The sequence below is a fragment of the Saccopteryx bilineata genome, chromosome 6, assembly GCF_036850765.1.
Source record: "Saccopteryx bilineata isolate mSacBil1 chromosome 6, mSacBil1_pri_phased_curated, whole genome shotgun sequence".
Taxonomy (NCBI): domain Eukaryota; kingdom Metazoa; phylum Chordata; class Mammalia; order Chiroptera; family Emballonuridae; genus Saccopteryx; species Saccopteryx bilineata.
Window position 1 is genome coordinate 28,724,748 of NC_089495.1, and position 16,881 is coordinate 28,741,628.

Sequence of the window (16,881 nt, forward strand, 5' to 3'; positions counted from 1 at the left end):
TCAACAAAAAATTAGGTATCGGTTCTGCAGAACCGGTGCAAACCAGCTGAATCCCACCACTACTCTGATTCACTACATACCGTAAGCCATCCCAACCTGCCTGTAACTCCCCCCAAGTATGCTGCTAAAAATACTGTTTCTCAGATCACGACGACATGGATGTGACTCTGTAGAGGAGTAGAATTATATACAGTAGGACTAGCCTGGCTTGACGCCTCAGCAGGATTCAGCACAGTTGATCCTGAAACATCATCTTACCTTGACTTCCATGAAACAACACTCATTCTACCCTCCTTTTATATTATTAGCATTACACAAAGCTTGATGATGGACCCTCTTTTATTTTTATTTTATTTTATTTATTTGTCTCAGGGGTCCCTGAGAGATCCAGATAATTAAAGAACATAGATCTGAAATGAAAAGGACAGGGGCTACTTGCCTCAAGCCTTTATTTCCATGCAAGAAGGCGGGCCTAGTGTTGTCAGGGTTTTGAAAAAAAAAATTTTTTAATTTTTATTTATTTAAATTTTCAGAAAAGTTGAAAATTCTGATTTTCATATGAAACTATTATGCTTTTAAATTTTTGTTTAGATCTATGATGGAGTAGTTGTAGCAGACCAACCCTCATGCCAAGAAAAAAAAATTGTTTTAACTGGATAAAAGTTTTTTTAAAAATACCTGTTTGAAATAATCATAGAAAAACACAGTCCGTAAGAACTAAAAGGCTAAGATCCAAGAGAAAAGGAAAACACTGAGGTGAGCTCACGGTTCTACACTGTTTTTCCCCCAAGGCAGGTGCCAATTCCTGTGCTAAGTGGTACTAAACAAGAGATCACATTGAACTTGAAGGCTACAGAGCTTTCAGCAGTCTCATGGGGCTGGAGGGAAAAATAATTGGAGTTGAAGTTTATCGAAGCAGCTTGGCATTGAGGCGACTCAGTTTTGGAGGAAAGAGACTTGGAAAACTGTGCACATGACTTTCTGTGCTGCTCTTTACCCAGAGGCAGTTGTTTATTCCTAATACTTTGAACATGAGAGGCTGAGAAGCTAAGAAGAAAGGCTCAGCTATGAAACTAGAAAGCTAAGCAGAGCTCCTGCCAGACTCCGAGTGCTGGGGAGGTGGAAATTGGCACCCAAGACCTGGCAAGACGAATGGACCCAGGTAAACAACCTGTGCTTTCAGTAAGAGCCTTGAAAGGTCCTACTTGAAGATTAGCTCAAACTAGAAATAGAACAGTTCTCACAAAGTCTGATATCAGCTTTGATGCCTCCCATTTGTTGACTGGATGGAAGTGATCAATCCCTACAATAACTATTTATAAGTAAAAAATTAATCCTCTCTTCCAGAAGTTAGCATTATTTAGAGTGTCTACACTTTTTTCCCACACATGATCCAGCATTTAATAAAATGGTTGGAATCATCTTATCTCTGCCTTAATTTATGTTTTTCTCTAGCAACCTAAGTAAGCCTCCAGATAGGCCAGCAAGCCTTCTTTTCTTCAAGTTTCTAAGATATGGCAATGTTGATAGTCTCCTTTGCTCTATTTTTTTTTCCTTATAAATAAGTAAATAATTACCATGAATGATAGTGGAGAGACTCAAATGACAAAAACTGAAAGAAAATACATAAAAAAAATAGAAATAGCCCATAGATGATTTAGATATAATAACATAAAGACTTTAAAGTAAGTGTGATTATTAACATGTTCAAGAAATTGGACACACTTTCAGGCAGGTGCAGAGTGAGTACAGAGGGATAACCCTAGCATTGCAGGTGTGGAGATTCTGCTTGCTTTTTTACCCCTGAAGGAGACAGTCCAGGAGGCTGTTCCCACAGTGGTCCAAAGGAATGGTGGGATGCTTCAGCGCCTGAAACAGCTGGACAGAGTGGAGCAGTATTAGAGAAGAGAGGCCAGATTGAAAGCCCCTATCTAGTTTAATGAGGTGTTCATGGGCCTAATCAAGGCTCACAATGCATTGAATGATGTCAAAGACATCCACTGACATCAGCAAAGACTGGAGTCTGAGCATCAACACCGTCAGCTGCCTCAAGCGCATGAAGGATGCCTTGTTTCCAGCCACCTTGCTAAAACTGTGAAGAATTTCAAGACTATTTCAGTGCCCTAGACTGTGAGGAGACCAAGGACCTCATTAAATAAGGGGCTCTGCTGCAGGCTTACCAGAAGCTAAGGGACTGGAAGTGCTCCCGAGATGGACTGACATATGAGCAGCACTGAATGAAAAGTGGGAATGTGCACACCTTGACCTTCATCCATACTTTCTCAGAAGCATGGAGCGACTCTCAGATGTACTGACCAAGCAGCTATGGATGGCGCTGCAGAGGTCACTGGTCACCACCCACCATGACTCTACTTTGCTGATCTTGTTTGTCAGGACCATCAAAAGGGGTAAAATAAAATTGGCAGGTGCATACCTGACCAAAAAAAGCAAATTAGCTTTGTTCCTTCCAAAAGGTCCAAGAATTGGAAGGAGAAAATGATTGCCACCTTGGACAGAACCATGCCTAGAATTGAGGGCACTCAGGCAAACACCAGGGAGCCTGGCAAGATGTGGTTGCCTGTCACCTGGAAATCATAAGTAAGTACCTCCTGGATAACCTCATCTTGCCAAAACCCTCGTGGGTAAGTGTTTTCTTCCCTACTATGAGGTTTACAGAAACTTTCTGAACCTGTACCAAAAGGCCCTGCATTCATGGACACAGGACCTCTAGTTGGAAGACCTAGAAACAAATGAGATCATGAGCCTGTTCACTTGGGTCTTAAGCACCTACCCAGGTTCAGAGATGATGCAGAATGTGGAGCTGGCTCCAGAGTGGATGTCAGTGCCCTGGAGGATTTATTTTCTCCAAACCTGGCCTCTGAGCTGCTCCACACATACATGTCAACTCTCACTTCAAGCACCATTGTATGGATATGGAAAGCACTAGAAGCAGACAAGAAAGACCAGGTAGTTTGACTAGGTGGGGAGCAGTGGATAGAGTGTCAGAATGAGACAGAGGACCCAGGTTCACAACCCGAAGGTTGCCGCCTTGAGTGCGGGCTCATCTGGATTGAGCAAGGTTCACCAGCTTGAGCCCAAAGGACGCTGGCTTAAAGCCCAGGGTTGCTGGCTTGAGCAAAGGATCACTTGGTCTGCTGTAGCCTGTAGGTAGAGCACAGAGTGCATTTCTAGCAGCTGTGGCTGATGCAATGCTGTGAGAACACTCTAGCACCTGAAACCTTCCTAGGTACACCCAAGAGGGAGCTCACCCACTGTAAGGAAGTAACTCAGTGCCAACCAGGCAGCTCCCTGACCTTTCCAGCCATTGGCTGTGAAGGACATGCTGTAGTACCCTATAGGCTGAACCTGTGTATATAAGCTAGCTTACTTCCTGAATAAATCGGATCTGTGTCACTGAACCTGGTCTCCAGAGTTGAGTCTCTGTGCCTCCATCATCATCACCCCCAGTGGGCCTTGTCCACAACTGGCACCCAGACAGGGACCCAACCGGCATCCAAGGGACAGGTGAGTGACCTTCTGCAATAGGAAACCTTCTCCCTCACTCTTGAGCCCTGCAAGCTCGAGCCCTCTATGCCCTATTACAGAGTAGGTGAGTTAAAGTTAATGAAAAGGATCTTTGTACTTCTAGGAAATCCTCTCAGGTTTCAACCCTTGGCTTCGGGAGGTGCCTCTTTGGGATCCTGATACTTGGGTCCGAGCTCTCCAGCACATCCGTTCAGCAGAGGTACACGAAGGGCAAACCTTCCCACTCAGTCTCACTCCTGCCCTACTAGCTATCTCCCGCCGAGGACCCTCCCCCTATTCCAAAAATATTATAAGCTACCCCTCTCCCTGAGGAGCCCCTACCTCCCTATTCGCCCTCCTCCACTGAGGAGGAAAGTGGCTTAGCCTCCGACTTTAACACACTCACAGCTGAATGCGCAAAAACAAAACCAACTGAATTGCTAACTGCACCATCTACTCCACCAGCCGAGAAGTGAAAGTTGCCACTCCTGAACCCCTTTAACATTGGTACGCTGGAAGGGCCCAGCCACGGCACAGTGGCGGAGTTCACACCCCCTTCTAATGCAAGGGAGAGGTTATGCTTGTGTCTTTCCAGAAAATAGCCCTCAGCCAATTTGGATCCCAGGATGAAACATAAGGCTGGTCCCAGTGTCCCAAGATGACCCCTCTGACAAACCTCCCAATCCAGGAGATGGCGAATCTCCAGAAGAAGACCTCACAGCCAATGTGTGCACCCCATCACCTGGGGGGATATGAAGGCTTTAGCAGAGCAAGCCCAGAGAATGGCCCCCGATGGGCCCCCAGGCCCTGGTACTCTGTTCCTGCTTATTTGTGCTATAATAACCACTAACTCCCAGATGCGGGCGGACCCCCACATCTGGGCTGCTTTTCCCCACCCTGGCATTATCCTTCCCATAGAGACAACAACAGCAAGCTGTCATTCAAGTCCAACTGGCCCTAATTAAAAGAGAAGGGGGAAATGTAGGTAGAGCGCATTCCTAGCAGCTGTGGCTGATGCAATGCTGTGCAATGCTAGGCACACCCAGGAGGGAGCTCGCCCACTGTAAGGAAGTAACTCGATGCCAACCAGACAGCTCCCTGACCTGTAAAGTACACGCTGTAACACCCTATAGGCTGAACCTGTGTATATAAGCTAGCTTACTTCCTGAATAAATCAGATCTGCATCACTGAACCTGGTCTCTGGAGTCAGGTCTCTGCATCTCCATCATCCTCACTCCCAGTGGGCCTTATCCACAGTAGCCCCTCAGTCAAGGCACAAATGAGAAAGTAATCAATGAACAACTAAGGTGCCACAATGAAGAACTGATGATTCTCATCTCTCTCCCTTCCTGTCTGTCTGTCCCTTTCTCTGTTTCTCTCTGTCTCTGTCACAATTAATCAATCAATAAATAAAAATTAAAATAAAGAAAGTCCAGATAAAAGAAACTGAGCCTAGCCTGTTCGGGTGGTGGCACAGTGGCTAGAGTGTCTGACTAGGACACAGAGGACTCAGGTTCAAAACCTAAGGTCTCTGGTTTAAGCATGGGTTCACCAACTTAAGCACAGGGTTGCTGGCTTGAGTGTGGAATCATAGACATGACCCCTTGGTTGCTGACTTTAGCCCAAGGTCACTGGCTTGAGAAAGGGGTCACTAGCTCTGCTGTAGCCCTGCCAGTCAAAGCCATATGAGAAAGCAATCAATAAACAACTAAGGTGCCACAATGAAGAATTGATGCTTCTCATCTCTCTCCTTTCCTGTCTGTCTGTCTCTATCTGTCCCTCTCTCTGTCTCTGTCTCTTTCTCTGTGTCATAAAAAAATAATATAAATAAATAAATAAATAAAATATTAAAAAAATAAGAAACTGAGCCTGAAGCTGACCAAAATGAGCACCGTCACTCAAAAATCCCTGCATAATCTTCTAGATATTTGAACAGATCCTTCAAGTTGCTGCTCAGATACGTGACAATTTAAAAACAAAGGTACTGGTTTGTGTCTTCAGTTAAATAGGTACAAAGATGAAGCTCAGTTGCATAAATGAACACCTGAGAAACTGGCAGTATGTAATAGCAATCATCAACTGCCAGAGTCCACAGCCAGTTTAAAAAGGAAGTACTTAAAAAAATGAAATGAAAAAGGGTATATCTCTGAGCCAACCACACATGGATGAAGGGACTTGAGGCACCATTGCAAAAGAAGGTTGCAGCCACCTGGCGGAGGTCTTCTTGGATTTGGGGTAACATGTCAATGAGCTGATGCCACAGAAGAGGTTGTTAGGCCTGAATGCTATAGGCATCATCTGTGTCTCCATGGAAGAGTAGTTTAATGATATTGCTAAGAGTAAAAGGTCACATTGAAAGAGGATGAGTGCAAGTGGTGGTGGAATACCCACAAACTCTCCTGCAGAAGCACATTTTATTCTAGAATCCAGAAGGGTACAAAAAGGGTGCTGAGAGGGTCAGGGAGGTCAGCATCTCCTTCCTGATCCAGAAGCTGGCTTCTGGACTCAGCAAAGATACAGATGGGGCATGGTGATGCAACTGTCACCAATGCAGAAATTATTAAGCTCATGAACCCTTCTCTACTGTACCTGGAAGTTTTAACTCTGGTCAGCAAATACCCATACATCAAGGATGACCACATCAGCATGCTGCTGGCCATGCTAAGGGACACCAGCTGGGATATGAAGCAGATCATCACTAAAACTCTGGAACAGGGCCAATGCAAACACATTCAAACTATGTGCTAATCTTCAAGAAAATCAGTTTTTTGTTCTTTGGGGGTGTTGTTGTTTTTTTGGGTTTTTTTTGCTTTTATTTTTATTTTTTTATTTTGTATTTTTCCGAAACTAGAAGCAGGGAGGGAGTCAGACAGACTCCCGCATGTGCTCAACAGGGATCCACCCGGCATGCCCACCAGAGGGCAATGCTCTACCCATCTGGGGCATTGCTTCGTTGTGGCCAGAGCCATTCTAGCACCTGAGGTGGAGGCCATGGAGCCATCCTCAGTGATAGGGCCAACTTTGCTCCAATGGAGCCTTGGCTGTGGGAGAGGAAGAGAGAGATAGAAAGAAAGAAGAGGAGGAAGGGTGGAGAAGCAGATGGGTGCTTCTCTTGTGTGCCTGACCAGGAATCGAACCCAGGACTTCCACACACCAGGCTGATACTCTACAGCTGAGCCTACTGGCCAGGGCCAGGGAAATCAGTTTTGAGTCTGTACATGGCAAAATTTCTCAAAGTAGCCTGTTAATTTCCAGCTTTGTGTACATTTTTCTTCACTTACCGTCCCTCTGCCTTCAGAAATATATTAAAGCAAAAGTGACTTTCCAGGGTTCACGTTAGAAGTTTTAGTTTCCTGTACCTGTCTCTTGTGGGGCCAAGCATGTTGTCTGTGAGGTTTCCTAGTACATAGCTTCTTGACTAACAGATACAGGCTGGCTGTTATCCTTTAGGCTTTCTCATTTTTATTGTCAACATCCTTTGTGAGGCAGGATGCTGATGTCAAATGCCTTGTGGTTGGTTGTTTATCACAGTGGTGAAAAGATGTGTGGAGGGGACAAGAGGTTCTGTCTTCATTCATGTCATGGTTCTCATGCACTTCTGCATAGTATAAAAACTTCTGAGACCCTGATGTTTAACAAAAGAGGCTAAACTCCTGCACAGAAATAAAAATTAGAAAAATAACAATCAGATGAAAAGATGGATTAATTTACTGAATTTGTTTATTAGCTCAAATCTTTTTTTAGTGGCATCTTTAGGGATAGGGATTTTTACATATAAGATCATGCCATCTGCAAACATAGACAGTTTTTCTTCTTCCTTTTTCATCTGGATGCCTTTTACCACTTGCCTAATTGCTCTGCCCTGGACTTCCAGTATTATGTTGAATAAGAGTGAAGAGTAGGCACCCTTGTCTTGCTCCTGATCTTAGAAAAAAAGCTTTTCACCTTTTACATTGTTTTTTAATGTTCAGTCAAGTCTTTCTCTTTGGTTATATTTATTCCTGAGTATTTTATTGTTTCTGATGCTATTGTCAATGGGACTGTTTTCTTCTTTTCTCTTTTGGACTGTGTATTGTTAATATATAGACATGCAACTGACTTTTCATGTTGATTTTATGTCCTGCAGCTTTACTGATTTCATCTCTTAGTTCTAACAAGGTCTTCTACGTATAAGATCATATTGTATGCAAAAATAACTTTACTCTTCCTTTCTAATTTGGGTGTCTTTTCTTTCTTTTACTTGTCTAATTGCTCTGGCTACAATTTACTGTACAATGTTGAATAGATGTGGTGAGAGTTAGCATCTTTTTGAATGGATATATTTGTGGTTGCAGCCTTTAATATTTATTAGCATTCTACATAAAATGCCTGACAGTTCCAATTTGTCTGTTCTTAGAAATCTAAATTTTTTAATGTTTTGTTTCTGCTGACTTTTATCATTATCTGTATTCTCTTGGCTTGCTGGTAGTTTATTTCAAACATATTGTTAATCTTAGACTGTGGAATAATTTATTAAATGATTTCTGCCTCCTAATAATAACTTAATAATAGCCAACTGTACCCTGAAAGCTGTCCACTATTGGGTCCTAGCAACCTGCTGCATCTCCAGCCATAAAATATGGATTTTTGTTTGTTGTTTCTCTGCTTTGAGGTGTAGTTCATAAAGAATTCTTCTACCTTTTTGTAGCCAGCAATGCCTCAAAACACATTTCCTATGCAGGCTGTATTTTTTTTCTTCAGTGAAAGGACTCTCCCAGAACACCTGTTAACTATAATGACAGAAGCAAAAGTTCTAGCTTATTTTGGCTCAAAAGCAAATGAGATGTTTTTATGACTAACTTTGATAAACTCTGGCCAAAAGCAGTGTTGTGCAGGGGTCAGGTGAAAGTATGACAAGAGATGGTAGAGGCAGATGCCAACGAACTCCATTATTCTTGAATTTCAAAACCATCTGGCGTGTTGAAGAGTGACAGTTTGGGGGAATTAGGAAGGAAAAAGTACCCCTGGCACATGCACTGGCATTCTGATGGAAGGGTTCTTTGGCAGAGACAGTGGCAGAGTGGCTCAAATCAGTTTGGATGCTGTTGTTGTATAGAGAGAGCCCATAAAGTTCACACCATACAATTGTTTATTTGCTTCTAGAGATCTGTATGTGTATGTGCAATCCTCACATTCTTGTAATCCTTTCTTTAACCTTTCTTAAAAAATGATTTAAGATAATCTATTATAGAACCAAAGAAAATAGACTTCTTGTTCCTACTGCATAGATCTCCTCAGGGACCTCCCCAGTTGTGGGTCTATCCACAGTGACCTGAGCGGAATTGGGATTGAGGAGCAACCTAGAACCTCTGCAGCCAGGAAACTTCTAAACTCAGGCATCCCCCTGCCTGGCTGTCTTCCATCACAGCAGAAAATAGTCCATTACTTTGAACAGCAAAGGCCAATCACCTTAATAGTTCAACAATTCTACTGAATGGTCAACTGATCTTACACATGATTTTACCTGTGGTTTTGGTGCTTGAGTCTGCTATAAGGAAAGAGCCTACAAACAGGCCGATTCAATGTCAGCTGATGGAATACGAAATCCAGCCAGCCCAGTGATGCACGAAGTAACAGTTAAAATCTGCCTCCACCTGACAAATGGGAATAAAATATAGGATATTTGAGAGATGGAAATACTTGCTTTGGGGTGCCTGAAAGTCCCCTTCATTCTAAAAAAAATACAAAGCAGACAGCTACAATCTCAGCTGGCTGAATTTCTGTTGCCCTGGCTCTTAGATAAGCCTTAAAATAAGTTTTACTTTGATAGTAAAGCTAGAAAACACACACTCAATAAGCCCACAATTTTGCTGAGGGGACAGCGGCTTGATCAGAGGTAGTGGAAGTAACTCTGACTCTCATGAAACCTGTGTAGTTAAGGGCGTGATTTAGAAGTCTCCTTTTATGAACAGCCACAAATTAATGTGCACTAAAATGGACTTGTCTCTCTACAAAATTACCAGTACTGCGTTGACTAACATTGACTTTTGAAATCATAGATCTAAGGAGCAGTGTTATCTAAAATACATGTAGATTGCAGACACCAAAAATCAGATCCAATGCTGTCTGTATGGAGGGAGCAGAGCCCTTGATCAGTAACCCTTCCCAGATACTGTCAGTGGTGACATTGTGGCTGAATTCTAAATAGGGCTAGGAGGCTGGGTCTCTTGGTGAAAGGTGAGCTAGAGTTATTTAAGCCAGCAACTATTTAGTAACCATCATGGAAATATTTTAATACTATCTCAACCAGTCTTGTTATGTCAGTGTCTAATGGCCACATATCAGTCTCTTGAGAGACTTACTAGATGACCTACTACTTTTCAGATAAAACATGTGGTATTTATTTGGTCATGTGACTGATATTATTTTGAGAGTCCTAATATTATTTTTTTTCCAATCAAAGTGGTTGTTAGTTGCTCAACTTATTTTCTTACCCCCATTCTTCCTTCAACTCACTTCAGTTGATCTTTCTATTAAACACACAATAGAAAAAATTCTTGTCAAGACCACCAGTGACCTGCATGTAATTCAGGAGAGTGGCTAATTTTCTGTACATATATCACATGCCTTCCCATCATTTTACACAAATTATCATGTCTTCTTCTGAAAGCCCCTTCTTTACTTCACTTTCATGATATCTCACTCTCTTGATTTTCTTCCTTCCCCCATGGTCACTCTTCCCCAGGCATATTGAATAGACCTCAATAGCTATCCTTTAGTGTTAGGGTGTTCCAGAGCTCATACCTAGACTGCCTCTTCTCCTCTCTGTTTATTTTCGTCCTTGGTGATTTCATTCAGATTTATAACTTCAAATATCTTCTCTATGTTGATGACTTTAAAATTCACGTCCTTATCCCTTATACCTTCCCGGAGTTTCATATGTTTACTAATTGCAGCACCAGGATTTCTCATAGTATGTGAAATTTAATATGGCCAAGACAGAACACTGATTCCACCACTCTCGTGGCCCCATCATCTCCTCCTCCACTATACAATGTCTCAGCTAACTCCGCACCAGCTCAGGCCAAACGAGGAAGGCTCTATCCTCTCCCTTCTCGGAGTCCACACCCAAGCCATCAGAAGTTCTGCCACTTCTTCTACAACACGTCTTGGTTCCATTTACTCAGGGACCCTCTATGGCTACCACCTCCTTCACTCTAGCTCATCGCTTTAATACTGGACTCTTTTCCTGGCTTCCTAAGAGATTTTATTTTAAACAGGAAGAAAATTAGTTTGGAGATTTATTTTAAAAAGACTCATTGCCCCATTCACTACAGTATTCTTGATAACTTAGAAGAGTGCTTCATGTCTGTTAGGTTCTGTGAATAGATATTAGATGAATGAATTAATAATAAACATGAGATTTTACACCAAAGGAATACTTTTCATGGCTTTACAAAGTCTTGCTTAATTCACAAGTAAATTTATAATTCATCAGAACATGTGTCCTGCAGTCTCATACCACTAAAGACATGAACAAAAGCGGCTCAGAACAATGGCGGCTCATTATTGTATCTCTAGCAAAGATACTGCACGTTAGGGCGTTTTATCTGAGACTCAGAGGAAATCTTCCCAGACTGCTCCTGTGGGGTTGGTACTCCAAGAAGTCTGGGAAGAGTTGTTCTTTTGAAACCATTCTGCAGAAAGTGTGTCCTTTCTTAATCCATGTGTTTAAAGTAGACTATTAAAAGTTTCACACTCAGTAGAACCTACCATTCTCTTAAGTCACTCCAACATTTCCTAGACATGCTCCTCACTGAATTCTCGTTTTGTTATCGTCTATGAATAACCTCCAAACCAGATAACCTACTAAACCCTCATCAGTCAAGCACTGTCTTCCTGTTGGAGTAAAGGAAAGTCTGAGCTCCGGTCCTGTGTGGAATGCTGGAGGAAGAAAAGAAGCTGGTTTTAAAGGCAGAGTTTTGGCTCTGTTGATTTGTTGGATATGAATTTGGGGAAGTGGCCTAACCTTTCTACATACATTTTCTGACCCAAGAACAGTTGCTAATAATCCCTCCCTTATGAAGTGCTTATGAGTATAGGCAAATTCTGTCTGGGCCGGTGCACACAAGTAGAGTGCAGGCTGCATGCCTGGAGCTGTTTGGTATTAGAAAGTTGCTTTGTTCTGAACTTTTCATCCTAGGGTTCCATCCATCTTGGTCTCTGTCCATCAACCATAATGGATTACTATTACTAGAGCCAGTGGCAGGGCCTGCCTCTTCCCAGGATCCAGACAACCTGAGGACAGTGAAAAATGGGGCAATCCTGAGATACTTGTAATGTCTCACTCATTAAATTAAATGTAGCTACCTGAGCCGACTACAGTCACACTGAAGATAATCAATAAACATTTCAGAAGGAATTAACAGATGAAGATGGATGATTTTTCTTTCATCATTTACCTACCAGATCAATCTGGCCATATTTTTCATTAGTCTGCTGTGTTTTACAGGTAAGAAACTCTCGGACTTGAGAGACGGTACACAAAGGAGCGTGGCAGGGCTGAGTGAGACAGAGGGCCCCAGGGGTGGGGGCTGTGGGGGAGGAGTTGTGAATTCCAGAGAGCAGAGATTCCATTCTGAAGAGAAAATCCTTGCTGGGTCAAGGCCGCTTTTGCATAATTCTATTATCACCAAGAAGAAGAGAAATAATCATATTAGGTGTCTGCTGTACTTCTCACTGTCGTTTGGCTTACCTTACTTTTGAAGTCAGACAGGTTTAAATGTTTGTGTGAGTGGGTTATTCAGAAGGTGCCTGATCAATAAGGCAGGTGCTGCCAGAGCCAAGCAGGAAAGTTTTTTGATGTTGACAATGACATACATTCTTGTGCAGAAAGGAGTAATCCATTCAGTCACAGTTAAGAAAGAAAAAGTTATATGTATGTTGCTTTGGGGAACAGAGGCAGTGCTATCTGGAAGCATGGCCTCCAGGCAGGCCAGCTTCTGGGTATCAGAGCAATGGTGGGTCACCCAGGAGCAAAGGCAGCCCTTTATTGAGCCTCCCTGGCCTCTGAGTGGGAAAGGGTGTATTTGCATGCACAGCCACAAAGGGCTGCTTTCAGTGTTGACTCCACCTCACCTTGCTTACAGATCCTGGGCATCATCACATCAACCAATATCCAGTTAATGCCTGCCATTGCCTCTCCCTGAAGGCCAGCACAGTCTATAGCAAAGCCCGTGCTCATTCAGGGCTCTGCTGATTCCAGGTCAGGCTTATAAGAAACCTTACCCACACTGAAACACAAGTGGCCAAAGAAATACTTTTTTTTTTACCTGTCTCCCACCATAGAGATATATCCAGTATAAAGAACGATAGCAAGAGCTGTGGTCTTGTGAGAGTCAGCTATGAGCATTTCTTCCCAACTCCAGTGGTCTTACTAGCTTTAAATGGACTATAATTTTTATTTGCACCATGGAAACCAGTAAACTCCACAAATAATGTTTTTGGTGGTTTGTTATATTTTAATTTTTGAGAATTTATTAAACATTTACTAGCACAACATTGGGTGAGGTGCAGGGGAAAGATAGAGAGGTTCTGGAATTCAAAGTCCCTAATTACCCTCTCTATCCTCTTCTCTGGTGACTGCTTAGATAGCTCAGCTGAACCTTTTCCCTATAGTCTGACAACCACTGCAGGCCATAGCCAGCCACAGGTTTTGTGTGTGCTTTTGTTTTTAAGCAGATTTGTATTTTAGAAAGATAAATCAGGCCACAATGTGTTGGATAGACTGAAAGGGTATAAAATCAGAGATAATATTAAAGGCATAGAAATCAGATGGTAATCTAACTGCCTTTGTCCAAATAAAAGACAACGAGGCTTGAACTTAGGCAAGAGCAGTAGGAATGGAGAAGAGAAAAGAGATATAGTACATGTTAGAGAAATAGAGATCACAGGACATACTGATTGACTGGGTGTCAGGGTGAGAGAAAGAAAAGACTAGATGATTATACTCAAGTTTCACATGACATTGCCATTCACCAAGACAGAAGGATTTGTATATTTAGGTGGAAATTTTACAACTTACATTTAGAGCAAGTTGAGATGCCTGTGGGGCAGGTAGATGGGGCACTGAAGGTCACAGGAGCAGAGTTGACCAGAATGCATTTTGAAAGACAGCAGATGGCAGTAAATGACAGCAGGTGATAAGCAGGGATCATTTGGGGATGGCATAAAGTGAGAAGTGGACTAAGGAAGAAACATGCATGGAAAATATGATATATAAGGCACATGCAGATAAATTAGGGTCAGCAGAGGACAAGGGAAGGGTTGGTCAGTTAAGTACCAGAGAAGTAGGAGAGAAGCAGTGGAATAGTAGGGGAGAAACAGAAAAGAGTTAGAGAATTGGATAGCCATTAATGTAAAATATGAGTCAAGACCAAGAAAGAAGAAATCAAACAAATAACGCATTAGGTTTAGCTGAAGATATGTAGGACCTTTTACCAGATCAGTTTCTGATAGCTCAGGGGAAGAAAGAGCTGAACTGAAGGTGTCTGAAGATCAGTGAACAGAAGGTGGAAATAATAGAAAACAAGTGAAGAAACACAAATTCAAAGTTTAGAAGGTAAGAAAAGGTGCAAGGCGATGCAGGGTCAAAGGAGGACTTTATTTTTGAAATGGACATCAGACTTGATCAAATTTTATGCTATGTGGAAAGGACCAATCAAGGTGAAGTTGCCAATTTGGGAAGAAGAAAGCGAATCAGAGATGTGATAAGGTCATAGACGAAACAGGAGGATCAGTCAAGAGCACAAGTGAAAGGAATGGCCTTAAGAACAGAAATAATAGTTCCTCCTACAAGACCAGAAGGATGGGGATAAGAATAATTGCAAATATGGATTTTTAATTGCTGGAAATTGAGAAAGCTTAAACCTTATGTTCTCAGTTTTGTTTTGTTTTTCTTGAAATTCTGAAAAGTTTAAGGAGAGTGGTAGAAGTCTGAAATAAGAAACATGGGGAATGGGAGAGGGCATAACACTCATTTTAAGCCAATATAACTTATTTTTATTCAATGTCTAAAATAAATGTGAGAGGAGGGGAGGCAGAGACAGATTTCCACATGCACCCCAACTGGGATCCACCTGGCAACCCCACAAGGAGGCAATGTTCTTCCCATCTGGGACATTGCTCTGTTGCTTAACAACCAAACTCCTCTTAGCACCTGAGGCAAAGGCCATGGAGCCATCCTTAGTGCCCAGGACCAACTTGCTCCAATAGAGCCATGGCTGTAGGAGGGGAAGAGAGAGAGAGAAGAGGGGGGGAGGGATGGAGAAGCAGATGGGCACTTCTCCTGTGTTCTCTGACCAGGAATAGAACCCAGGACATCCTAACACCAGGCCAATGCTCTACCACTAAGCCAACCAGCCAGAGCCCAATATTACATTCTAATGCTTTTATACACAGACATAATTTGATTGATGTGTTTTGTTGTTGTTTATTTTATGCCCCTCCCCCATGGCATCGGTACTATCACAGACATAATAGCACATCACATCTCACATTGCATACTATTGCTCCTTTGATTACCTGTCTTTTCATCTAGCATGAAACCCAGATAAGGTAGAAACACTGCTTCTAACCTAACAGAGTGCCTAAAGTAGAATGGGTGATTAACAAATATTTGTTGACTAGAAGAATGATTGAGTAAATGAGTAGATGTCTGAATTCACTCAGTCCTCCCAACGAAACTGTAAACCCCACTATATCTTAAATTTGGTCAAATTACTCAGCATGTTCAGTACATAGGGGCTGCACAATCAGAACAAAGTAAAACGAATAGATCAAAATGTTGACATGAAAATCAAGAAGTGTATTCCAGTGAAGAAGATGTGATAATGGCCCTGGCTGGTTAGCTCAGCGGTAGAGCGTCGGCCTGGCGTGCAGAAGTCCCAGGTTCGATCCCCGGCCAGGGCACACAGGAGAGGTGCCCATTTGCTTCTCCACCCCTCCCCCTCTCCTTCTTCTCTGTCTCTCTCTTCCCCTCCCGCAGCGAGGCTCCATTGGAGCAAAGATGGCCCGGGCGCTGGGGATGGCTCTGTGGCCTCTGCCTCAGGCGCTAGAGTGGCTCTGGATGCAACAGAGTGATGCCCCAGAGGGGCAAAGCATCGCCCCCTGGTGGGCATGCCAGGTGGATCCCAGTCAGGCGCATGCGGGAGTCTATCTGACTGCCTCCCCGTTTCCAGCTTCGGAAAAATGAAAAAAAAAAAAAAAAAAGATGTGATAAGATGCTAGAGATATGTAATTTTCCTGTATAAGAAAATACACCTAGCTAAACATGTACAGAAAAATACAGCTATCTTCCTATTCACAATAGCTTCCAGTTATTAATTTTCCCCCTAGTTTTAGGGACAGTATCCTTTGATCATCCCAGTGCCTAGTATTTTCCATTTCTTCATGGAATCGACAGGTCGTGCACAACGATTACTGACGTACCTCACCCAGTCTATCCTCTGACTTCTTGAACTGTGACCCCTGTGGTCTGAAGACTGAGGTTCAGCGAAGGTAACCAGAGAGTGTCAGATGTGTCCCTGCATTGTCATTTCTGTAGCCCTAAAACTGTGTTCCCAGTTGCCAGCCCTCTGTACTGATAGACAGAGAAACCCTTCAGGCAGGCAATGAAAGGCAGCTCCTCCCTGCCTTGCTCCGAGATGTCCCATAGCAAATGAGATTGGCAGGGAAATGTCTTAATACAGTGTGTTGTTTAGCATAATTGATGTTCAGATGCAGCGCTGGTAGAAACAAGCCCAGTTAATTGGTCTCTCAACCTACATTAGCTCTTGAATTGCAGCCAATTAGGCAGGAGCCAGAGGGCCCTTTGCTTGGCCGTTAGAGCCCCCCACACTGGGCCGAGGAAGGTGCTGGCAGCCAGGCAGCGGACCTGGTATGAATGACTGCAATGGGCTGCGTGTGCAGCTGCACCGCAGCCGGAGACATCTGTCCATTCAGGAATGCGAGACCTTAAGCAACCGGTCTTAAGGATGATAAAAGTAAGGGAATGTTCAGGAGAGAGAAATCTGGGGCTTTTCCAAAGGATGACGCGCTAGAGGGATCTTTGAAGATTATATAGATTTGAAGGTTATACACCTAATATTAGTCCTAGAGCAAGATTCTAATGAACTAAGACCCCGTCACTGCTCCCTGAGACTCTGTTTTTGGAATGCCCTGGACGTAGAAAGGAAGGACGTATTTCAAGGAGACACTGCAGGGTTGCTGCTCAAAGCGAGTGGCTCGGAGCAGCAGCACCACCGCCAGCTGGTGAGGAACGCAGGTCTCAGGCGCGCCTGTGACTCGCTGCACCAGACCCGGCATTGGACAAGATC

The 16,881-nt window shown here is 43.1% G+C and overlaps 2 pseudogenes; both read left to right on the forward strand.

Annotated features, from left to right (window-relative positions):
• Positions 1 to 155: 155 nt before the first annotated feature.
• On the forward strand, positions 156 to 4,001 carry LOC136309271 (exocyst complex component 3-like; annotated as a pseudogene).
• Positions 4,002 to 4,277: 276 nt separating this feature from the next.
• LOC136309272 (exocyst complex component 3 pseudogene) lies at positions 4,278 to 16,537 on the forward strand (annotated as a pseudogene).
• Positions 16,538 to 16,881: the final 344 nt, after the last annotated feature.